Source organism: Chenopodium quinoa, unplaced genomic scaffold (genome assembly GCF_001683475.1).
Source record: "Chenopodium quinoa cultivar QQ74 unplaced genomic scaffold, ASM168347v1, whole genome shotgun sequence".
Lineage (NCBI taxonomy): Eukaryota > Viridiplantae > Streptophyta > Magnoliopsida > Caryophyllales > Amaranthaceae > Chenopodium > Chenopodium quinoa.
In genome coordinates this window covers 8197882-8225037 of record NW_018742484.1, presented here as the reverse complement: position 1 = coordinate 8225037, position 27156 = coordinate 8197882, and the positions used below count along the sequence as shown (strand labels likewise).

At 36.8% G+C, this 27156-nt stretch overlaps 1 long non-coding RNA gene across 1 annotated transcript; it reads right to left on the bottom strand.

Annotated features, from left to right (window-relative positions):
- Window positions 1–9013: 9013 nt before the first annotated feature.
- Window positions 9014–11123, bottom strand: LOC110719294. The gene is made up of 3 exons (XR_002511060.1): window positions 10415–11123; window positions 10118–10247; window positions 9014–9778 (listed from the first exon to the last, which is right to left on the bottom strand). It is a non-coding gene; the product is annotated as an uncharacterized LOC110719294 (long non-coding RNA).
- Between the last annotated feature and the right edge of the window lie 16033 nt (window positions 11124–27156).

Below are 27156 nucleotides of genomic sequence, written 5' to 3'. Positions count from 1 at the left end.
TAATACGTAGCAAAAGCCCTTTATAATCTGGTTAATTTATGCATCGATAATTGATTGTTATGTTTTATCCCGGAGTATTAATTATTGGTGAACCTATGACCATAGAATTTTTATTATTGATTATTCCCTTAGTTTAATTATAGCCTTTAGTATAATTCTCACAATTCTTACTTGTTTCGTGATAATTTAGATTATAATAATTTATTAGGAATAAAAGAACATTGTTTCCTTGTGGGTTCGACCCTACTTCCCTATCTATATTAGTTAGTAGTTTTAGGAATTACTTTTGATTAGGTGATACAACTTTAGCCTGTCAGTTGCTATAAGGCGCCTTTCAAAGCCGGCCTTCGCTTCCCTCTTTATGACACAATAAAAGCCATCTTGAGGGGGTATGATATAGGCGTATGGCAAATTATCCCCAATTCGTGGGTGAACATTCTTAGCTATATCGCCGCCTGTGAGATGCAAAACATAACGCCTGGCTGGGAGGCCTTTTCCCACATGCACTATTTGAGTCGTGCCTTAAGCCGCTGGAGGGCGTGGTTTACTTTGACCACGCATCCGGAATATTTGATGACGCTTGATAAACCGTCAAAATGGACCAACTGGAGGAACAAATTTTATTTGGTTTCCTCTCCCAGTCAACGTTATAACAATGAGATACGCCGGTATAATAAGAAGCCTGATCTTCTAGGCAAGAAGTGTGCCTTACCGTGTCTCCCAGAAGAGGCCTAGGCACAAATATTAGAGCCGGACTTTTTTGGGACCATTACTATGCCCTTGGAAGACGGCACAGAAATAATTGTACCCAATAACAGGGTACCCCATCCGGGCTGGTTTAAAGACGAGGCGTTCCTTTCCGCCTATGGTCTTAGCACCATGTTTGATAGACCTACATAAACCACCATCCGGCGCTTTAATGCCGATTCTATAGTTTTTATGTTATTTGCTAAAGATTTATCTAACAGCTGGTGTCTTTTGCAGAAAAAGGTCTAAGCATGGTTGATGGGGAAAAGACGCCTGCCAGGTCTACAGCCCAGATCAGGCTAGCAAACTTGGAGAAAAAATAATCCCAACTCGCGGCCAAAAAGGATAGGGTAAGCTCTGCCTGCCCCTTTGACTTGTTCATGTATGTTTATTGTGCTGAGACGGTAAAAGACCGATTGTAACCCATGTGCTCCATTTTCAGGATGGGAGCAAGAATCCTCCAAAGTCCATGTCAAAGATGCTAAAGCGGAAGCCGGAGGACACTGTGAAAGGCTCCTCTAAAGCCAAGGAAGTGTTGTCTACTCAGACGGCACCTACTCTTCCATCTGAAGGAGACCGACCAACTTCTGTAGGAAAGAGCCTCAAAAGCTAAGGATTGGGCATCGATTTGGTCGACAAAGAGTCGGGCGTCCCAAGGGTGTCGAAGAGTGGCGTGCCACTCAATGCTGTATTCGGTTCTGCCGCAACTGGGGGGGACCTGGTCCTTTAGCCAAATCCCCAAGGTACGGATGCCTCTTTCGAACCCCCATGGCCCCTCGGGCCCATGTGGGTCAAATCTAAGTCTCAACAGTCGGAAGATTCGTCCAGCAACCGGCGGTCTATTGGTGCCGCTTATGCTGCTATCTCACAATCTCTTCCTATTGGTGCAGATGCTTCTCCAAAATGGCCAGACCTTCAGCAATAGTCCAAACGGATACTGGGGTCCATCACCTTGTCAGAAAGGAGCTGGTCGTTGGGTTGCATCAGGTCAACCTGGATCGTATTACCAACTTACTGCCGAAGATAACTTGTCTTCACTATTTCAAATGCCTCTTTTTTTTTTCTTTTTTTTTTTTTTTGAAAGATACCGGCTGATTCATTTCTTTGTCTTTAACTACAACAAAACAAAGCAAAGGTAACAATTAAAAACCATTGCCTAATATTAAAAAAGTGTTGCCTTGTAGCTAAGGCAACACATATGAGGCGTAGTTTATGCCCCCGTTGTCTATTCATAAGGCAACATTTTTAAAAGCCAAGGTATAATGATACCTAAGGCAACAATTTTACAAAGGAAACAAATTAAAAGTGTTGCCACCTTAGGAGACAATTTAAAAGGGATTTGTTAAACGTCGCCCGCAAATCTCCACATAAAGCCCACAAATATTTTTACTTTGACTCTTTTGCCCTTTTTCTAATTTTTACCGAAACCGTAATTCACTCTCACGAAGAATGTGGAGCTGGAGTGGATCGCCGAGGGACACCGAAGAGCTGTCATCGTCGCCGGAAAGCGAGATAATCCGGGGGAAAAATTACGAAAAGTAGGGGTGGCGTCTGGTCAGGACGCCGCCACCATGGCTGTGGCGTCCTGGCCAGACGCCGCCACCATGGTTGTGGCGTCCTGGCCAGACGCCGCCACTCCTGGCCAGACGCCGCCACCATGGCTGTGGCGTCCTGGCCAGACGCCACCCCTACTTTTTGTAATTTTTTTTTTTTTTTTTTTGTAATTTTATTTAAAGTTTTTGTAATTTTTTTAAAATTTTATTTAAAGTTTTTGTTTTTTTAATTAAACATTAACACAAAAAATTCTAATTTAAAAAAAAATATATACATTAGAAATAAAAACATTAACACATAAAACAAAAATATTAAACATTAACAAAAGAATTCTGATTTTCCAAAAAAAAAAAATATTAGACAAAAAAAAAAAAAAAAAAAAAAGTGGTATGGCGCCTGGCCAGGACGCCCAGCCCTGGTGGTGGCGTCTGCTCCGGCCGCCGGGACCAGGGGGCTGGCGTCTGACCTGGACGCCCAGCCACGGCGGTGGTGCCTCTGGAAAACGCCACAACTGTGGCTAGGCGTCCAGGTCAGACGCCAGCCCCCTGGTTCCGGCGGCCGGAGCAGACGCCACCACCAGGGGCTGGCGTCCTGGCCAGGCGCCCCACCTCTTCTGGTTTTTTTTTTAAAAAAAACCCTGCCACCGTGAGCCGTCCTTCCCTCCGCCGCTGTGGCCGCCAAGTCCTTGCCTTGCCGCCTCAACATTGCCGTATTTTCGGGTGATTAGAGTGTGGGTATGGGTTAGATTTTTTTATTTTAGGTTTAGGGCAATAAGGTAAATTCAATATAGATTTGTGGGCTTTATGTGGAGATTTGCGGGCGATGTTTAGCAATCCACATTTAAAATTGTAACCTTATGTCATAATATACAACAACCTTTTCACTTGTTGTATTTGTTAGTAATAATACAAAAGTGATGCCAAATATCTTAAAAGCAACACCTTAAAAGCGATTATATGTGAAATTATAAATTGAATGAATACAGATGAATCAACATGTGAATTCAACAATAGACAATAATCAATCTAATAGTTATTTATTAGGATTTTTATGATTCACAATCTAGTACATTTCTAATACCAGTAATTGTTTAACTTTTTATATCTAATACAGTGCACAAGAGATAGAATGCAACGTTTAAAGAGGGAAATGGGTCAAATGACTATAAACAATCTAAAGTGCTAATTAATCAACTCTTCGTCTTTGTCTTGAATGTATATCTTCTTCCATGTACATTTACGCCATGTATTACCAATCAATTAATAAAGTTATAATATAATTTTTCAAAAACTAACACTATTAAAAAAAAAAGCCCAAGTGTTGCGGTTAAAATGGGGGTAGAGGTGGCCAATAACAGGAGTAAAAGACTCTAGTTCATAACCAGAGCAAATAAGGCCCATAGAGGCTTTTTTTTTGTTTTTTTTTTCCAATTTTTTAAAGCAAATTTAATGATGATTTGAATTTCTTAATCAAAATAAATTTGTATCAATATTGAAAATTTTTGTGCGTCACATTTGAATTTGATGATCAAATTAAAAAAAGTATCCTAATTACTTATTTACTTGCACTTTTAGATATTTATTTAAATATCAGCAGCTCACTGAACTTAAAGGGAATATGGGGCTATACATACAAATAATATCAAAACTTTGCTCATCTTTGTTAAGTAGCTACTCAACAAAAAAATAAGTTAAGAATCTCTAATCACATAACTTAGGTCTCACCTCTATGAACTGAGTTGCTTTCCTTCATCTTTATTAGAGACTAAGAGTCTTTAGAAGCTAACAGTGACAACATACCCCACACAATCACAACCTATATCCTTCTTTCTTTATCCTCAGCTCCAACCTACTTCAAATTAGTTACCCTTTTAGCATAAACTCATAATCAATGTCAGCAAAAAACCAAATGCACAACATGCAACTAATTCACTTTAATTATAATTTAGTTTCAAATTTTATTCAATTCAACTAAGCATTTTCCAGTATTATATAAATCCATAGTCTGATGATCAGTGCATCAAACAAGCAATATTAGATATATTAGAAGTTCATAAGCTATCAACAAAGAGGTTAATAAGAAAAATCTAAATTAAAGTACTTAATAAAGATGCACGACTACACAAGTACAGAGCAATAATTAACTTTAACATAAGTTCTGAGCAAAGTGCAGATTAAATGTTATGCTAAAACAATGGAGTTCTTAAGTTATACAGTATGTAAGCTATTTCCTCTCCATTTAATTTAATTTTTTTAAATATTGTAGGCGGTTTAGCTTACCTTGTCAAACAGGCCTTTGCCCTTTGGCAACAACATAGGACACTTAATCTGCATCAAAATTAAAAATAAAAAAGTCAAAACATGAACTACACTGAATATTTGTCACTCAATTTTTATTAATATCATACTAGTCAAACATAGTGCAAGCTTTAGATAACTACAAAACTATAGTTTACTAGTATGGCTAGGGCTACGATCGAAAGAGAACGAAAAGATGACATAAAAAAAATAGTCTGATTAATTCTGCTACACAAAATAGAACCTTAAAACAAACCAAGTATACAACATCAAAAAAAGATTACTAATAAAAAAAAGAACAACATCAGAGATTTATATGAGTAAACATGCATATTGGTTGTATACTTGCAAGTCATGAAACTGATAATTTTTAAACCTAACCGTTTACCATTATGCTTCTCAGATGCCTATCAAATCCCTAATAGGATTACATCTTTACTAATCCCAACAAGTAACATCATCAACTGGAAGTACCTCTAATAGGAGTTATATAGGTGATAAGCATGTAGCCATGGAAGTACCTCTAATATATAGGTGATAAGCATATAAACCATGGAAGTACCTCTAATAGGAGTTATATAGGTGATAAGCATATAAACCATGGAAGTACCTCTAATAGGAGTTATATAAACTCATGAGCTTTATTTTTATACACAATCATGGTATAAGTTACTACATAGAATAATTTTTGTAAGCAAATATACATAGGTCACTTAATCATATCTATAAATGCCACACCTAGACAAAGTACTAGAAAGCAATAAAAATACCCTGAATTCTACTAAATAAGATAAGAAATTAAATTATTGTAAGATTTTACAAAAAATTTAGTATATATTTAGTATGATCTTAATCAGATATACTAGTCTACTCATAAGAGTATCTTGCATTCCTGTAGTAGTTAAAATAAGTAGGACTTTCACTAGGCGAAAATACGTAATCCCCACCGGTTCAATCCCCCCATTTAGCACCGGTTTTGAACCGGTGGGGATTTGGGGGTGCTAAAACCCCATACATTTCGCACCGATTCTGGGTGAGAACCGGTGCGAAAACCGCACTTTTAGCACCGGTTCTTGCTGTGAACCGGTGCGAAAAGTAGGTAAGAAAATTATAATAAAAAACTTTTAGCACCGGTTCTTTATCAAAACCGGTGCCAAAAATGCCCAAAAAAAAAAACAAACTACACAATCAAAGATAAGAGGCGGTAGCAATTCCCAAATAAGACTTGACTGCATCCATCTATGCGTCTTCAAGGTAGTAACTAATGGAGGATTAGGCAGGATCAACATGGCACCAGATTAATGTGATACTAAAAGCTGAAAAACAAGATGAAAGACCTTCGATCCATCCAGACATTGTGATACTCCAGACGTGGAATTACTAATGTGGCATTCAAAAATCCAGCAACAGCCACTGCATTGCATATCTGAATCAGAAACACGGAAGAATCATTTGATGAAGAAAATTTCAGAAACAAGTTAATTGAGATTTCAAATGAATAAGGATCAGAAATTCTATAAATATGAAATCAAGGGAAGAAAAAATGCCCAATTCATACTGTATATTAATGGAAGATAACCCTGACAGGATCAACATGGCACCAGAACAATGCAAGGAAGACAAGTTTATCCATTTAATTATATCAGGATTTGCAAACTAAAAGCTACTGAGTTATATCAGGATTTGCTACTCAATCATTAAAATTTGGCATTTGTTTCACTTGCAATAAAGGTCATAGCATCATAAAGTTGTAGTTTCTGTTTAGCTACTAAAGAATAACCATTGAGATGCATCTATGACCAAATATGCTTACCATCATGGTGAACTGGACATAAACAAAAAATTATATAACTCAAGAGCCAATAAGAAAGCTAAGAAGAATAAGCAGCCTAAACAAAGAGATGTAGTGAAGATTAAAATATAGAGATCATCAGAAAACCAAAAAAAAAAAAGACTTGTACAAAAATTACCAATAGGGCCTGCTTGAAAAAACAATTCCCATAGCAACTCTAACAACCAAGGATGATCAGTGCATAGTTTATTTCGCAAGGATAATTCAATCAAGTACTCCACACAAAGAATTCACAAAATCATTTACAATTTAACTTTAGAGATAATAGAGGTAGGAGGAAAAGGAGAGTGAACCTCACAATTGAACTACGAGCTGAGCAACACTCAACAACAGCAATAACACAGCAAAGGCAGCAGCAGCAACATGCAGCGAGGAGGAGCCCGGGCTACGGTGGAGCAGCAAGGAGGGCAGACAAGTGTCAAACTCTAGATGAATCCGAAGACGAACAAGTATATGCAAAAAGAATAAAATCTCAGAGACAATCAAACAATCAAACAAAAAGAATAAACTCTAGATGAACCGGTGCGAAAAGTGCGGTGCTTTATTCATTTTTTCTACTAGTGCGTGGAAAACAATGAAAGTTATGCCTTGAGAGGGACAAAGGGGGGGTTGGGAAAGCCCATGAGCTTGATTTATGCAAGAAGTTTCAGTATAAATCACCATAACCATATTTTATAATAAAAAAAATTAATAATAATAAAATAAAATATATAACACTGAATATAAGCAAAAGAAAAAAGAAACAGCAGAGCAACCTGAGGCAAGACAGTAGCTGGCCTTAAATTTGCAAACACGTCAAGACCTGCTCGAAGCTGAAGCAAGCCGGTCTGTGGCTTCAACTTCTTTTCAAGTTTGTCCCATTTATACATGGCCAAGTAACCCATCCTTATTTTCACATATTACAAGGGAGGGAAGACAGAGAAAAAAATAATTAAAACAAGTGGTAATGGATATTACCCTCCAATAGCTCCAAGAAGAACAGCATCAGATTGTTTTGCTGCTGCAAGGGTCTCCTCTGGCAATGGAACTCCGGCGAGATCAAAAGCAGAGCCACCAACAGGCATCTCTTGGTACTTGATCTCAATCCCTATCCCTAGAAATTTAAGAATGCCAATGAAAACAATTAAAAATTGACAGAAAAAAAAAAATATGACCAACTGAAAAGCTGCCAAAAAAAAAAAATCATTTCTGACAAGCATAATTTCAATAATATAACTTTTAACAATTTACAGCATAAGGCAGAATGGCAAATATAGAAGTTAACCAAAAACATATAATTAGTTATCTAGTGTATAGGCCGCAGCCCCTGCACTTAGGCAGGGTTTAGGAGGTCCATATGTACATATGGAGTAGCCTTTTTAGAAAGGTATAGTTAATTTATTCATTATGTTAATCACAATTCACATACTGCAAAAGTCTTGATGCTCTATAGTTTCACTCAATAAGGTGCAAGTAACTCACAGCAGTGTATTACATATCATGCACAGCAGCACAGGAACAGATCTCAGCACTAACTCACAAACAGTTTATGATTATCTTGTAAAAACACTCAACTTACATTTTCTACAAAACACTAACTGATCATGCCTCTTGGTAAAATAGTATATAGAACTGACTTATAGCAAGTAGCAGTAGTTCTCTCTATACACTTGGTCATTGAGAACCAACACAAATAGGCTGCAGGACAATCATCATCCAACAATCACAATTCCCCATTAAGACACACACAGGGACTCTTAACTAAATTCACAAGCTAACAACAACAACAACTAATTCAGAAACAAGCAACATCCTTCACATTCAATATCTATCCCCTGGCCAGCAACAATATATAGTTGTTGGCAACCATATCATCAACAAAAGGCAACCTCCTCTAAGATCTAACTTCCCAATCTCAGAAGCAAGAATAGCACGCTCCATTTGCCCGTATCTATCACGCAAAAATTTACATATCAATTAGAATTATGAAGCATCAAAGTAACAATTTGCAAATTAGTCAAAGGAACTTGGCATGCACTACTGAGCTACAACTCAATCAATGGGCAAAAACAGTTGAAAGCAAGATCAAAATGAGTTAATTTTAAATTCAAAGTCTTCAGCTTACTTCTTTTTAAATGTCTCAAAAGGAGAGTAAATTGCTTTCGCTGTATCAAGTGATACTTGCATCGCATATTCTGAAAAGAGATGTTGATATTTCTTGCAAATTAAAAGTGCTTGTCACGTTATGCAGTTCGATCATTGAATCAAGATGCTTGCTGTGAATCTTTCCTTTAGGCATATCACCAGATAACAAATCCAATGTCCCTGAAGATGTGAATTAGAGAACAAACTTTGTTATTTTAGCTCAACTATATATCTGAAGCACCAACTTCAGGCCAGCTATAAAATCTACAGTTTTTAAAGTCACCTTAATCAGATTGATTCACATGACAGTTAGAATGCTAGTAAAGCAATGGACAATTATAGCTATGTCACAGAAAACTACCCCAATGCTGAGTGTAAGCATGATAGGGAAATTCTTTCTGAATCGAGGCTCCATCAAGACTTCCTAAGACTACAAAATACTAGATCATATATTGAGTTGAAAAGAAGAGATGATGTATATAATTACGGGAAGAAAAAAAATTCAATTTTGATGACTGATATCTAAATCATAGCCAAAATTAGATGATTCGTACCAAATTTATCCTACCTGAAACTAAGGTTGGGATTGATTCTACCTGAAACTAAAGTCACCAGACCCAAAACATAACAAAATGACCCCATTGTCACCTTTAAAAGCCCCTACTTGGAGTCATGCCTCTGATTCTATGATCAGTCAACAAATTACAGAACCATGCACTTGATTGCGGAATGACAAATCTTTGACAAATCTTTGACAAACTATAATTCCTGGTACATATTGTAACAAAATTGCAGTTGTATCCTAAATTAATGAAAATTCTCTAGAAAAATTTGTAATCCCAGCGTGAAACAGGGTAAGTTAGGCACATATACACAATTCAATAAAATAAAAATAAAAATAAAAATAAAACAGCAAAATTAGGCATAAAATCATATCATTTGAAAACAATTAGACAAACTAACATCAATTCCAACGAATTCAACTACCATAAAGGACTTCCTTAGCTTAACAGCAGTAGAACACAAATTTCGAGCAAAATTGAATATCAAAACTTTGACCAGTGATAGGTAGACAAGATTTTAAAGAAATTGATGCTTCTAGGATAGCAATTCATACCCTGTAAGTTGTAAGGTCAGACAGTCATGTTTCAATCTTCAGTATTTTAAACTGTGGACAGTAGTTGTTTCTCTTCACATAATTTTTCTGAAAGAACAAAAGAGTATTAGATAATTTGCACAGATCCTCTTTCTCGTAGTCACACTAATGAGAAAGACTAGAAACATAGCCCTAACCCTAAAACCCCCAAAAATTTAGCCCTAGCCCTAAAACCCCCAAAAATCAAAAAATTAAAATCTTTAATAACAAAATTATGAAATCATCAACAATAATAATATTCAGATTATAAAACCAAATCAACCAACAATATTATGAAAAAAAATAGGGTAAAGGAGAAGATATTATTGCTCATCACCATGAAGACGGTGGTAGACGATTTTCGATTAAGTTATTAACACAAATACACAATAACACTCAAAATCTAACCTTAGAGACTACTTCAAGCCTTCAAAGCCTTCAATGGAGGAGTCGAGGAGAGAAAGCTCAGAAAGTCAGAACTCAGAAGCCGCTTCAATGGAGAATTTCGAGTACGCTCTACGCCTCCACAAACCAAACCCTGCAACAGATTAGAATTTTAGCAACCAAAATTGACTCAATTATCAACCCATAAGGCCACAATTATCCAACTTCGAACTTTCGAAGAACCCTAAAATCCTAAATTGAATATATAGTGACAATTTATAAATCAAATTAGGTCAATGATTAAAGAAAAAGAAGATCTACCTTTGAGACTGCTTCTGTGGAGCCGTTGAATTTTGTGGGTGGGTTAGTGTTTTAGTGATGGTGAGTTTTTGAGGAGAGAGAGGCTAGATGAGAAAGAGAGGCTAGATGAGGAAATGAAAGGGAAAGAAAGAGACCGGTTTTTTTTTATTATTATTTAGAAAGAGTTTTAGCACCGGTTCGGTTTAAACCGGTGGGAAAAACAAACTTTTCGCATCGGTTTGGTTAGAACCGGTGCGAAAACTCTATTTCCCAATCCCGCCTATTTTTTTCGCACCGGTTTTCAAAAATCGGTGCGGATTGTGCGGTGCCTATTTCATTTTTTCTACTAGTGTTTCATAAGCTTTTTAGACACTAGCTAGGTTAATGAGAAGCTGCTCGACACCTTTATGCAATTTAATCAACTAATGACCAAGTACTCTGTACCTATCAAACAAAATTTAATGGTTTATATATTTGTCATCATGAGAGTTTTGACTTATATTGTATAACCAATGTTTCAATTAGTTAGTATTCTTGATATGCTAACAAGCAGCAACATATAAGCAATGAGTTAATACAAAAAAAAAAAAAAAAAAAAACTCAGAAATAATTATATAGTAGCAGGCACCTAAACCGTTGATCATATATAGATATAAAATTCCCATTCCAATTATAAACCTCTTTAAATGGCCAACTTATACACAATCAAGGTTCAAAATGCATCAACAATAATTGTCACAACCAGGTATTTGCCTAAACCTTCCAATAATCAAACATATAAGACTATAAGAGTATAGTCGGTTAACAATTACATAAACCATTAAATTTGGTATTGAGCTCTTTGTCGTCAATGCTTTATGACTAATTTGTCAGAATCTTAGGTATTTAACTCAGAAGTCAGTTTACTACTCTCATCAGACTTTATGACTAATTTCATAAAAATTACTAATTCGGTCATATTATTGTCAAATTTCTTGGAGAAAATTCGACGCATAATTGTAGAATTCAATTTAATTAACAACAATAGCAAATTAAGAAACTCTAATGTTGACATCAAACAGCTTGATAGAATGGAAATTCATTCATTTAAAGATAATAGATTGCAATTAAAATAGAAATGAAGCCAAACAATTCAAAAATTCCAGATACAGTTCAGAAATTTAACGATTGAAGAAGAAAAACAAACCAGACTTAGAAATCGTCTCCTCTTTCTTTTTCTAACGGTCTTTTGCAACTTTTTCTCTGATTTGTTGAAGCGCTGAGAAATTCCCTTTGATCTCACTGAAAATCAAGCCCAAATTTTACAAATTAGGAAATATTTTCTAAAATTAACCAAAAAATTTGTCAAGCCCTAGAATACCAATTGAGCTAGAGGGGAGAGAAAGTGAGAATTGCAAAAGTAAAAGCTCCAAAAAAAACCCCTAGAATACCAAGCAAGGGGAGATAGAAAAGGAAATGCAAGGGAGTATTTGTCGCCTGGTGGTGCTTAGGCTGCAGCAGTGCGTCTGCACCTCCATCTTTGAGGAGAGAGAGAGTGAGGAAGAAGAACGAATTAGGTAACTGAATAACTAATGTGAAAATCGTAGCAGCAGAAATTCTTCCGCCCTTTTTCTTTTTATTTTTAATTTTTCCGGCCTTTTTTTTTTAATTTTTCCACCCTTTTAGAGCTTGTATTCAGATTGTTATATAGATCAGGTCATCGAGACTTGTCAATTCAGGTTAACCCGTCGGGTTTAGGTTGAATTTTGGATCATTTGATTCAAATTGTTTTGATTGTTTGGGTTAGTACAAAATATGATAAGTGGGTCAAATTGGGTCAATTTTGGGTCATTTGGGTCAGGCTGAGTTGGATCCGGGTTCGTTCTCAATAACTCGAGTTTGGAATCGGTTCGGGTTGGGAATCGGGTCGGGTTCAATTATCCCAAAATTATATTATTCAATTATTTTTAACAATCCATTTTCATTTTTTTCATCTAAGATTTTTTAATTAATTTTTGTAATTGTCATTAGTTTAATATTTAATAAGATAAAATCATAAAAATCAGAACATATTTTTTTATTTAATTTAACATCATAAATTATTTAATAAAAAGATAACCCAAAAGTAATTAATTAACACTTTAGGTTATTGTTGACTTTAATGCTCTATAGCAACACTTTTATAGTTGTTTCATAGGGATCTAGTATTGTTATTTTATTTCAAAGTAACATTTTAAAATCATTGCCTTAGGTTATCAAGGGTAACAATTTTATTAGTGTTGCAATTTTAGGCGTTGCATATTCTCATTATTAATTGCAGGCGATGCTGTAACACCCTCAAATCTCCCTCTACGGAAATACTAGTCTAATACGTAAAAATATACCATAAAGATAAACTTAGGCTTATTACCACCGCGTGATTATGCAAGGCTACTCAAACTACTAACCAAAACCAATACTTTGCACCAGAAATTCAAACTCTTTCTTTATTTATAATAGCTATAAATAGAAACCGTTGTCATGAGTACTCATAATTAAACAAAGACCAACAATCCTAATTCTAGGTGAAGAACATTCCTGGGACTCCCATATGCTCAAATATTGACTCCACCTGAAAATAGTCAACACTGCTTACCATTAAGGTAAACATGGCGAACCAAAACAAATAGGAAATACGGATTAGCAAAATATGCTAAGTACGATAAGTGCAAGATAAGTAAATTCAATTTATTTGCAAACATGCATTTAAAATCAATTCCAATGTAAATCTAATAATTCCAAACTCAAAATTTCAAAACCAATTCCAATAATATAATTCCAAAACTCATGATTCAAAACCAATTCCAATAATTCAATAATTCCATAAAACGATTTATAAAACCAATTCTCAAATATTCTCAAAACAATTCCAATAACTCAATAATAATGACTAATAAAATCAATTATTTTCGAAAACTCAATCTCCTCTATAAGTGTGCACACCACCCAAGCTAGTCTTCTACTATTTCAAGGCTATTATTGAGGAAAGATTAGGTCATACAAAATCCATAGTCTCCAATGAATCCGCATAGTGGGATCAACATAATAATCATGCTTGTAAAGCTTTTTAATAAAATCCTCTTTAAATTTTGTCTTTGAATGAAATCAAACTTTATAATAGAATAACTCAAAAAATCCTTTTTATTTAATTCAACAAACTTTTTAAAACCCTTTATTTAAAAAAAAAAAAAAAAAAAAAAAACTCTGTAAGTCAATCCAACATACTTTTAAACAACTAAACTCCTTTAAACATAATAAATAATTTCAAACCATTCAAAACATGATATAAAATCAATCCTTCAATTCATTTATCAAAAACCAATATTTAAAACATGCTTTATTTCATAAATCATAATTTAATTCAATTTAATTCAATCATCATAAAAATCATGTAAAACATGCTTATTAAATCCAATCAATTTCAAAGGTATCTAGCCACCTAAACGTACCTTGATTCCTAATATCAATCAACACTTCGTACTTTCAAAGTTCAATCACGAATACACCTTATAACTAACATAACCATAAGGTCATCACAACATCTTTAGACATAAACCCAAATCTAATGTGCATGGACTATAAAACTCTTTTAAAAATAATACATTAATATAAAATTATAGCTTTGAAATAAGTATTTATATTTTAGAAAACTAACCACGAAGAAAATAAAGGAATAGGATTAAAAAGAATTGAATTTGCGTTGGAAAGAATAGACAGAACTTACAGAGGCCATAACTCCTTCAATATAACTCTGAATTGGGTGATTCAAGAGAGAAGAAGAGAATTGAGTTTTGGTGTGAAGAAGATGAGAGGTATGAGGTGGTATTTATAGGCTCATGAATGAAAGAATTAAGGCAAGATCTTGTAGGAAGAATTATGGTAAATGTAGTTTAAGGAATTACTAGGAAAAGAGAGTTTAAGAATTAAGGAAGGTTTACTTTATGGTGATTAAGAAATAAAGAATTAAGGTAAGTATGTAGTCATGAAATATTAAATGGTAAATGGCTTTGCTTGGGGAATAATCAAAGATGAAATAAGGTAGGGAAATAAGATGATCAAATATCTAGAAGGTGAGAAATAAAATTAAGGAAAATAATAAATTTAAGAGAGATAATTAAAAATACAATTTACCAAAACAAATCACCCAAAATCCAACCATGGTGGCCGAAATTTTTGAGCTTCCATAGCTCAAAATTTCAGACATCCTATGTAGTAATTAGGGAAATATTTTGCTAGATTTAAGGAATTAAAAATAGTTGTGTAAATAATATATTTTGTATAAAATAATTAGTTAAGAGAATAACAATTATTCACTAAATAAATTAACTAAAAAAAAATCAGGTTTTCCACACTAGGAAAATCCGAAAATCATAGCTAATCAATAGGAATTTTCGAACCTCTCAATTAAATAATAAAATATAATTTTACTTAATTAAAATATTCGAAATATATATTAATAATTCGGTATTTAAAATAAAATAAATGGATAATACAAAATCCAAAATTAATAATTAAGTTTTTAAAATACTTTTGGCGCCAAAATTCAAATATCATTTTGGCTCCAAAATTCAAATAGTAAAATAAATTACTAAAATACCCTTTTTAGAAAATAATAACTAATTAATTAATTAGAAAATACGTTTCAAAAATACGAGGTATTACAGATGTTGAGGGTGGATGGGCTCAAATCTCGTTTAACAAAAAACAGAGGAGGTAAGAGATGCCAAAATCTGGGCGACTGAGGCTCTTAACTCGGATTACAATGAATGTTATTAAGCCTAAAGCGGAGAAGATGACACGGGAGGAGATCATCAAGGAGTTGACGGCTGCACTGGAGACGGCTAATAAGAAGACGTCTGACCTGGAGCTTGAGCTAAAAAATGCTCAGTCGAACCTCAAGGCTTTAGAGGGGGCTGACAAGGAGAACACTGAGCTCCAGTCAGACGTCAACCGACTCAAAGATGAGATGGCCCGGGTGTATAGCGACCAAAAGGCTGCTCTAGAGGCAGAGTAGGAGCAGATGATAGCGGAGAACGAGAAAGACTGCGAGGAGCGCATGAAGATGGCATGACACCTCGTCCATCCGGACTCTGACTGAGACTTCTTTGGTTTGTGGTATAAGTACGCCAGCGAGGTGTATGATGGCCAGACCTTAGGATTGGAAGCGCCGCCTCCATTTGATGAGTGGACCGGTATCGAGGAGCTATATAGGGACGAGGAGGAAGATGGTGAGGAGGAGCTCAATGAAGACCAGAAGGATCAAGTGCCGGTTGAATTAACCCTTGCTCAGCCGGGTCAAAAGAAAGGTGAGATCCCCTTCCGCCAGGACCAGTCTGTGGCCCCGCCCCAGCAATCTTAAGCTTTAGGTTTTTCCTCGCGGCCTTGAGCCGTCTGTATTTCCGGCCTGTGCGCCGAGTAAGTGTTGTAATTTTTCAACAATCTTTTTATTAGCCCGGACGTGGGTCTGGTTTGACAATTTCTCTTCCGGCCTTAAGGTCGGGTTTTATGAATGAAGTAGCCGACTGAGTCGGTTTTATCTCAATTTGAGTTCAATTTTTTCAATTTTGCTTTTTGCATTTTCGCTATATATGCTTTTATTTTTGCCTGACTTATTTATTGCATGTGGCAACTAACAAATCGGCTGGCCTCTTGCCCCTGGGCGGCTGTGTGGTTGGTTTAAAAATTTGATTGATTGACTTAGGAATTTTTGATACTTTAAAGAGTATGAAAAGTTCCTTGGTCAATCAATCACTACCGTGATTGCCTCAAACCAAGTACACATCCCTCCATATTCTAGGCGATAGGAGGCCGACTGATATCCCATAGGGTAGGTGGAAAATGGCTGCCTGATATCCCATAGGGTAGGTGGAAAATGGCAGCTTGATACCCAGACGGTTTATGGTATCACTTAGTCCATTGGATAACGAAAACATTTTCCACCATCTAGGTAAGAATGATTGTGCTTTTGCACCGTCTGCGTTACCCCAGAGCAATTACAGACGTTTTTCAATTTATAAAATTTTAATCTAAGGTTAAATAACGGCCGGCTACCGCCCAATGTCCATAGGGCATGCGGTTTATTGTGCCGTTTAGGTTTCATGTTAGATTATTCAAGTCAAACGGCTGTAAGCGAATTCTTTTTAAGGCAGTCAGTAGGGCCGTTTGTATTATGATTTTATAGAGAAATGTACCACCCAAATGGGAGATGCTCTCCGTAAGCGAATTCACCCAGATGGGCGTCACCGAATGTCCTACTCTTGCTGGAGCAGACGATTGGTTTAGATTTCACCGCTTGTACATTGCACGGGCGTTGTTCCCATAGGGAGACATATCTATTAATGTAAAAGACAATAAAATTAAATAAAAAGCAACTTTCATTAATAAGCTTTTCATTTACAAAAATTTTAAAAGTCTCAGAAGTAGTACTTTTTCATGTTGTCTACATTCCAAGTTCTGGCTAGCTTCCTGCCGACTGGTGTTACTAGGCGGTAGGTGTCGCCTCTTATTTCTTCATAGATCCGGTAGGGACCTTCTCAATTGGATGTAAACTTGCCTTGCTCGTTAGCCCTACCGGTTGCCTCCATTTTCCGTAACACAAAGTCCCCAACTTTCAAGAATCGCTTGTGTACTCTCTTGTTGTAGGCTCTTGTCATTCTCAAATGGTATATCTCATGACGCAAGGCGGCATTTCCCCGGCGTTCTGGAAGTCAGTCCAATGCCAGCCACATGGCCTCCTAGTTGGCTTTTTCATCATACAACATGACTCGAAGAGTAGGCTCATAAAGCTCAATAGGTAAGACGACTTCAGCACCGTAAACCATAAGGAATGGGGTTTCGCCGGTTTCCCCTTTTGTCGTTGTTCTGATAGCCCATAGAACATTAGTTAGCTCTTCAGCCCATAGGCCACCAGCCCTTTCAATTTTCTGGTTTATGTCGTTCGAGATTAGCTTGTTGAAGGCTTCAACCTGACCGTTTGCTTGAGGTTGGCCGACTGATGCAAAGAAGTGAGAGATCTCTTGGTCTCCCGACCAATTTTTCAAGGTAGGCGTCTCAAATAGAGGACCATTGTCAAAAACCATAGACATAAGTACCCCAAACCGGGTGATGTTGTTCTTCCAGATGAAAGAGATGACATCCTTTGTCTTGATGCCTTTAACAGCCTCGGACTCTACCCACTTGGTGAAGTAGTCAACAACAATTAGAATGTACCGTCGTCCGCCTGGCGCGGGTGTATACGGACCCAAGATGTCCATGCCTCATTTGGCGAATGGTACAAGGCTATGAATGGCCGTCAGATTAGTTGCCGGATGGTGGATGAGCTTGCCGAACCTTTGAAATTTGTCACACTTCTTCACCAGTTCCATGGCGTCTGCCTAAAGAATGGGCCTGAGGTACCCTTGCCGCCTGACCCTTTCTGCTAGAGCTCTACCGCCTTTGTGAGAGGCACAGAAAACTCAAATGTAAATCTTCCAGAATCTCATGCCCCTTCTCTAGGGTGATACACTTCAAAAGAGGAAACATAAAGCCTTTTTTGAAGAGTTCTCCATCGCAAATATCAAATTAGTTGGTTGCACGTTTTTTTACTTGCGACCAGTGTCGTCTAGCAGATAGGCCCGGATGCTGTCCATCCAGGTGGAACTCCGGTCAAGTACACCAATTGGATCTTCCTCGATGCTTCGTTTTTCCATCACTTCCCAAAAGACTGACCGAGATGTATCACAGGAGGCGGGTGATGTAGCTTAGAAAGAGCATCCGCCTGGTTGTTTTCAGACCGAGGTACTTGACTTAAGTAGAATTCATCAAGTGCCCCGTCTCTGCCCTTACCGCCTGCAAGTATTTGATCATAGTCGGATGGGTGGCCTCATAGTCACCATGGTATTGGCTAACAACCAACTGTAAATCAGAGCAGGCGTCAATTTTCTTTGCTCTTGCCGCCTTACACATGTGTATACCGGCTAGCAAGGCTTCATACTCAGCTTCATTGTTTGAAGCTTGAACCTGTATGGAATTTTTTCAAACTCAAATTTGAGCCCCATCGTGATCATGCTTTTAGGCATGGTGGCGTCCAAAGGGAAAGAAGCTAGAGATAAAAGAGCCGCCAACAAGTTTTAGGAACTTGTAAACCATTCACGCGTGTGAAGGTTACACCCCATTCACGATCACAGAGATCGCTAACTCCATAGTGGTCCGAAACCATGACTGGATATTCGAGGATGATGGTAAGAATCCAACCTAAAAGAGATTGATCCGCCCTAAATCAGCCTCTACTTAATTCTTATGATATTCATGTGTGCTTTCCGATCAACATACATATATCAAGTTATCCCTAAACTTGTTTAATCTACGTTGGTTGATTAATAATGCACAATCAAATCTATTATTATTGGCGATCACTTGAATTAAAATCAAATTAATCCTAAAACAAATTATTAATTATCTTATTAGGCGTGATTTCAAGTATAAATTCCCTTTAAACCTGCAAGAAGGGGCGTAATCAAGCAATAACAATCAATCACTAATAATCAAGCAATGTATAATTAACACAACAAATCATCATCATAATTAAAACATCATCAAAATATTATTAAAACATGATTAATAGCAAGATCCTAGGCATGATACTAAATGGATTAATAACAAACTCTAGCATGTCACTAATAAAAATCATAATCAAAGTTTTAACCTAAACATGATGCTAAAAATCAACATGATATTAGAAATTTTAATTAACACCCTATGTATGATACTAGGAATCAAAATCAACATCCTAACAAGATACTAGGAATTAAAGAATAATTAAGTAATCGAATTACTTACTTTGATGCCTCGTACCTCTTTCTATCAAAACAATACACATGTTAGTAACTTCAAGAAAGATTAAATCAAACAAACCAAATAAATCAAATAAGAATTGAGATATAGATTAAGGACCTAACCCTCAGAATAATCAACCTTTCACGTCGAGGTCGAAGGCAACTTCGAGATTGGCTTGGAGTATTCAAAGCTCGTGAAGGAGGTATGGTGTTTGATTGGGAAAAGTATCAAGGATGTATAAGGACGTGTTTAGGCTAAGGCTAGAAATCAAGAAAGGAAAGAGAGAGAAAAGCTTTTAGCTTAGAGAGAGGATTAGATGATGATTGTTGGTGATCAAGCTTGTTGATGATTGAAAAAGGGGTGAAACGACCTCTATTTATAAGGAAAAAAGAGGGTCAAAGGATCAGAATAGAGTCAGAAATCAAATCAAAGTAAAACAGGTTCCATCGCAGCGCGACAGCCTTGTCGCGGCGCAATGGACAACAGTTTTTGCAGTTTTTGTTTTTATCATAACATTTGATCCAGAAATCAAAATAAGATAAATAATATATCGTTGGAAATCTTTGGAAGTCTACTTTCTAACCCAATTAGAATCAGATTGATATCTTTTGTAGAATAAAAGATATGATTGAAATAGTGGAACAATGTCATTTTTGGATAGAGTTTGGTATTTTAATCATATCTTTTTCGTTATAGATCGGAATTGGGATTATGATATATCATTGGGTCGTAGGTAAGATGGACCTAGGTCCGATTTGGGCTTGGTTTAGTATTTTGGCCATAACTTCTTCGTTATAAGTCGGATTTGGGCTTATAATATATCGTTATAAAGAAATTTTCAAGACCCATCCAAAAAAGCAATTATTAGACCAGGATTATGGACTAAAATAGACTGGTCTAGACGTTTCATAAAGAGCACACGAAATGAATGATTTTGAGTTTAAAGACACGAAATAAAAGATTTTGGTTTAAAACATTTAAGGAAAGGTTGGAAATGGTAAAGGCTAAAGGGATTTCACGAGACTCTTCTCAACTATTCACCTAACTCGATAATCAAAGACGTGAAAGGTACCACTAGTAGAAAAAATGAAATCCGCACCCCCCTTTTCGCACCGGTTCTTGAGAACCGGTGGGAAAAGATATGGGCGGGATTTGGATTTTTACTTTTCTCACCGGTTCCTTATAAACCGGTGCCAACTCTTGTTTTTCGCACCGGTTTGAACCGGTGCGGAATTTCTTTTTTTTTTTTAAAAAAAAAGGGGAAGGAGAAATGGATTTCGCACCGGTTCTAACCAAACCGGTGGGAAAAAGGTATTTAGAACCGGTTCGAACCGGTGCGGAAAATTAAACAAAAACCCGCCTTATAATTCGTGAAAATCTTCTTCTTCCTATAATTTTTTTCCCTCTGCTTTTCCACCTTCTCTCTTCTCTCGTTCTCGCCTAGCTTCACCATAGCTCTCCTTCATTGAAGCGCATAGATCCGAATTTTCACCATAGGTCTCCTCCATTGAAGCGCATTCTGAGCTTTCTCACCTCCATTGCCGCGCAACTGCACCTCCTTTTCTCTCCATAGCTCTCCTCCATTGAAGCGCATTCTAAGCTTTCTCACCTCCATTGAAGCGCATTCGTCTGATCTTTCTCACCTCCATTGAAGCAGCTTTGAGGTAAGATTTATTTTGTGGTCTTCTTAATCTATTGAATTCCTTCGCAATCTAGGGTTAGTCGTTGATTTGCTTTTCAATTTCATAATTATAGGGTTTGTCTGCTCGCCTGCTGTTGTGACTTTTGAGTTGTGTATTCAACAATCTGTTGTTTTCCTCCAACACCTTTAAGATTTATGCCTCTGAGCAGTTTGTTGTACATTCATCTGTAGATAAACGCTGTCTTTTGCCCTTTCCTCGTGAATCCCAGTTCGTTAGAGAAGTTTGGCCTTGATTCTTTTGGAGTATCTGTTAGTGTGAAGAGACATCAAATTTGTAACAAGTACTGAATAAAGTTTGCCTGATATAATAGTAAATTTCATTTAGTTTAGCTTGTTTTGTAGAGAATTTAGAGAAATCGATAGACTGATAACCCGATAATGCATATGCATACTGATATTTGGTCTTGATTTGGATTCCTAAGTTGAAGATTAGGATAAGTCCATAGATTTATAAAATGCATTAACTATTGGGTTTGGTTAAGCTAATGTATATAGAGTGTTTCATTATCGTAAATGGATTTGAGCTTTTGTTGGGGATGAGAGGTGACAGTGGTGGTTGATGCTTGGTGTTGGCAGAACAGGAGATAGTGGAGTTCGTGAGGTGAGGCGTGATTGTTTGTGCGAATTGGTGGAGTTGTGTTGGTTTGAAGGTGACATGGCAGCAAGGGGGAGGCAGGGGAGCAGAATAGGTTAGTAGTCTTTGTTGCTCTTGCTCAATTTCGAGACTCGAACCTTGACCGACCACCTACACAACCAAGTAAACACAAGGGGGTTATCGGGAAATATAATAAAATAATAAAACAAAGTTAAAAGAATGTTAAACTAAAATAAATAAGATAATGAGCGAAGTGTGGAATTACATTATTTACTCTTAATTTTTAAAAAAATTAATACAAGTATTGTCTATTATATCTTAAGAAAATATTATGTGGTTGAATTAGTGATTAGCAATTGTGTTATAAATTAGTGAATAAATTAGTAAAATTACATTATTTACTCAAAATTTTAAAAAAAATTAGTGATTAGAAATTGTTAGTTTGATTAATGATGCGTTATTCTTTAGCAATGTATGTAGGTATTAATTACTTACTAACTTTTGTTTTTTCTTTTTAATTTTTAATAGATTCATATGTGAATTGAAGCACAAGTTTAGCTTGAAGGCTACAGATTGAACACATTGAAGAACTGGTTGAAGGCAAGCTCGTCCCAAGTGTAGAAAAATACCCTTTCACCTTGGCTTTGGGAAAGCCCTACCATCCAGGACGGATAGTAGGTGTGGGAGGGAGATAAATTGTCGAGCTCCTCAAGGTCCCACATGGAAATCACCGATGGTAATGCTACATGATATTGTGATTTTCGTAATAAACAATGCGTAAGATGTTGCTAGTTTTCTATGCATGTTTGATTCATGTACTTTGTTCCTATGCTAGTGCGCACAACAAGATAACAAAGTTGATTGTGGACTATACGTGATGAGATTCATGTTCGACATACTAAGTCGTTGTACAGACACACTACAACTTGATGAGGTATGTGGTATGCCATTGACTTAGTTAATTTGATCTTTTCATTTGATTTGACAAGAAATGTAGGAAATAGGCATCCTAGTAGTCATGTAGGTTATTTGGTTCATGTTGAATGAAATTGCGTCCTAAAACCCTTGAATTGCTCTTTTAATGTAATTTCAAGGCTTAGCCACATATAACTAGGTAATAATGACATGTTAAGAGCAAGAATGAGTTGATTTGATAAGAAATGTAGGAAATAGGCAACCTAATAGCCATATAGGCCTTATTTGGGTCATTTTGGATGAAATTGCGTCCTAAAACACTTGTATTGCTCTTTTAATGTGATTTCAAGGCTTATCCGCCTATAAATAGGTAATAATGACATGTTAAGAGCAAGAATGAGTTGATTTGATAAGAAATGTAGAAAAGAGGCAACCTAGTAGCCATATATGCCTTATTTTGGCCATTTTGGATGAAATTGCATCCTAAAACACTTGAATTGCTCTTTTAATGTGATTTCAAGGCTTAGCCGCCTATAACTAGGTAATAATGACATATTAAGAGCAAGAATGAGTTGATTTGATAAGAAATGTTGAAAATAGGCAACCTAATAGCCATATAGGCCTTATTTTGGCCATTTTGGATGAAATTGCGTTCTAAAACACTTGAATTGCTCTTTTAATGTTATTTCAAGGCTTAGCCACCTCTAACTAGGTAATTGAGTCCTAAAACACTTGAATTCTAATATAATTTTTGTTTATCCAAGTTTTGCAAGGTACAGAAAGGAGGTCCATTGACGAACACGAAACTTAATGAAGTTCGAGACATGTTGGCATCTTTCATCACATTTAATTTAATTTGAACTTGTTAACTACATTAATAATTAGTATTGTTTGTAAATATGACACTTTTTTTTTATAAGGATTTGTAAATATATATGACACTTCATTGTATTGCATTTGGGATTATTAATTTATATCTATGTATAGTTGTTATTATTTCAATTTAGAAATTATTATATTATTATTGTTATTAGAATTATTAATAATATTATAATAATAATAATAATAATAATAATTATTATTATTATTATTATTATAATTATTATTATTATTATTGTTGTTGTTGTTGTTGTTGTTGTTGTTGTTGTTGTTGTTGTTGTTGTTGTTGTTGTTATAATATATATTGATGGTAGAATTAATGCAGGATGTGCAGGTTTTCATTTTTATTAATATAATTATTTAAAGCAAAAATATTTTTTTTTAAAAAAGGGGTTTTACCACCGGTTTTTGCTTAGAAACGGTGGCAAAAGTGTTTAATATTCAAGGCGCGCAAGCACTTTTGCCACCGGTTCTATGTAAAAACCGGTTGGAAAAGTTGAAGAATTGCCACCGGTTTACCCCTAAAACCGGTGCTAAAAGTTCTTTTCCCCACCGGTTTTGAACTGGTGCGAAATCTATGGGGTTTTAGCACCCCCCAAATCTAGACCGGTTCATAACTGGTGCGAAATGGGGGGTTTGAGCCGGTGGGGAATGCGTATTTTCGCCTAGTGTACTCATCACTAGGTTTGGTTTTTGGGGAGATACAATCAGGTGTCTACAGAATCGTAGTGCATATTCATACTTGTCCCCTTCAGGAGACTGATAGATAATCCCTGCACCACAGTCGTTCATAGTAGAGCTCCCATCTACATACACTTTCCAGACCTGATCAAGATTTTCCGATTCAACCGGCCGTGTCATTTCAACAATAAAGTCGGCGAACGCCTAACCCTTCACTGCCTTCCTTGGTTCGAAAAAGATTTAAGGACTTTGCATTTTAATAGCCTACTTAAGAATTCTCCCGAATGATCTAAGGTTGTCATTAGCCGCTTGGGGTTGGTTTGTGTAGACTACCACCAGATGTGCCAAGAAGTATGTCTTCAACTTTTTGACTGCCATGAAATTAGCAAGACCAAATTTCTCAACCATAGAATACCGGAGTTCAGCATTTCGAAGCATATGGCTAACGAAATAGACCGGGAGGTGATTGTCGTCTCTCTCAGCAAGGAAAACAGCAATAAGAGCATGATCTAAGACGGCTAGGTACATGTAAAGCGTCTCTTTGGGCAGAGGGCTAACAAGCCTTGGCAAGGATTGCAGATGTTCTTTCAGTTTTTGGAAGGTCGCCTCAGCATCCTCTCTCCCATTCAAACATGGTCTTCTTTTTTATTGCTTGAAAAAAATAGAGGCACTTGTCCCCTGAGCAGCTGAGGAATCTCCCCAATGTCGCCAGATAACCGGTTAATTTTTGAACCTTCTTAACAGTGTAGGGTGAATTCATGTCAATGACCACCTGTATTTTCTCTAGATTTGCCTCTATCTCTCTTTGAACAATCAAAAATCCGAGAAACTTCCCAGACTCAACACCAAAGACAAACTTCTTGGGATTGAGCATGACCTTGTGCCGCCTGAGTGTGGTGAAGGTTTCTCGAAACAGCAAGATGATCCGTCTGTAGCTTGGATTTGACTATCATATCATTAATGTACTCCTCTACATCTTTGTTGATTTGATTAATAAAAATCGTATTAATCATTCGTTGGAAAGTAGCAGACGCATTTTTCAAGCTAAATGGCATCATAGTATAATAGAATAACCCCTGATTAGTGACTAATGTCGTCTTCTCTTGATCTTTCTTCCACATGAGAATCTGATGAAAGCCTAAATAGGCATCCATAAAACTCATCAAAGCATGTCTGGCTGTAGAGTCGACCAGACTGTCGATCTTTGGAAGCGGGTAAATGTCCTCTAGACATGCCTTGTTCAAATTAGTGTAATCAACATACATGCGCCAAGTCCCATTCGTCTTCTTCACTAGAACAACATTCACAACCCAATCTAGGAAGTGACATTGCCGAATGAACCCAGCGTCTAACAGCTTCTTGACATCGGCGGCTACCGCCTGAGATCTTTCCTTGTCGTTATTTCTTTTCTTTTACCTAACAGGCTTCTTCTTTGGATCAACGGCGAGTTTGTGGACAGCAAGATCCGGGCTGAGGCCTGGCATCTCTTCCACTTCAAAGGAAAAAATGTCCTTGAATTCATTAAGTTGATTGTGCAAGTCTGTCCCCAACTTTGCAAAAGCAACCGTCCTAACCTCTACAGTTCGCTTCGGACGTGTGTTATTCAAAGCGATGTCAATGTGTTCACCAGGCGGCTGGGGACGGCGGTCATCTGACCGTTCCCCCGTCAGTAATTGTTATTGCTTCTCTTTCTTCATAGTCACCAGCTGGTTAGCCTTTCTCTTCTTGCCGCCTACTGGTGGGGCAGACTCAGGTTCCTTAACATCGTCAAGGTCTATTGGCTCTGCGTCCTGGCCAATAGCCATGGGCTTGACGTTTGAGATATAGCACTCTCGAGCCGTCTTCTGATCTCTATTCAAGGAGCCAACAGAACCATCATCTTTCTCAAATATCAAAAGCATGAGAGATGGGATAATGATGGCCTTAGATTCGTTCAGAGTCGCACGACCAATTATGAGGTTGTAGGCGGTCAGCTCTTTTACAACCAAGAATCGGATGACCATATTGCGCCCGTGCCCGCTCTCCCCCAGCCGGATGGGTGGATCAATCTGGCCGAGTGGGTTCACAACTCCACCCTTAAAACCAACCAAGGGGTGAATGACCTTGTGCATGATGCGTAGCTTATACTTTAGCTTGGACAGACAATGTCATAGGGAACTAGGTTAATAACAATCCAATTTTTGGTAAAAGTTCCAAGGGAAACGGCAATATAATCTTTGAAAAATTGCCAAGGACTTAATGAACGTATGACAATCCAAACTTGGAACAAATTGCCAAAGGAGGTGACAATCCATTTTTGGAAAAATTGCCAAATGGAGAAGGAGCGTGATAATCCACTTTTGGAAACATTGCCAAAGAAGATGATAATCCAATCTTGGAAAAATTTCTAGTTGAAGAAGATGCGCGACAATCCACTCTTGGAAACATTGCCAATTGAGATGACAATCCAATTTTGGAAAAATTGTCGTATAGGTGATGTGCCTAAGCCCTGCAAAAAAAATCAAATTTTGTCAAAAGACCTTGGTAGTTGGTTGGCCTAAGGTTCACTCAAGGCTTGGTGTTACTCAACTCATTGTGTGACTCAATGTACTCAACTCGATGTATAACTCAACGTGCTCAAATCGACTCGATGTGGATGTTGTGCGTACGACTTGTGTGTATAGAGTTTTGACTCAACTCGACGTCATGACACGACATGACTCAATGTTCATGACTCGTGTGTGCATTGTGTTGTAATTGTGCTCGTGCGACTCGAAAATGCAGAAAAGCAAAAATTTTCCGTCATTTTTGTGGACGGTACCGACTTTCTCCCGATAAGAAAGACGTGAAAATGAAAAGAGGTAAAGTATTGATGAAAAATGAAGTTTTTTAAACTTCTCAAAAGGAAAACAATGAATCAAGCGATGGTGCATGTTGAGTAAGCTTAATCAAGTGTATGTATTGGTCGTTGTATCTCATGCTCCTAGGATTGTAGTATCCTAGGCTATCTCAATTGATGACTCGATAATCAAAGTATTTAGGTAACTTAGGCGCGGAGGCTAAGTACTTCATACTTTGTGGTGCAAGGATGATTATGATAATGAGTGATTCTAAAATGGCAAGGCATACTTCATGGTTGTATTAAGATTTCATGACAAAGGGTTCCTAAGGGAAGGATTA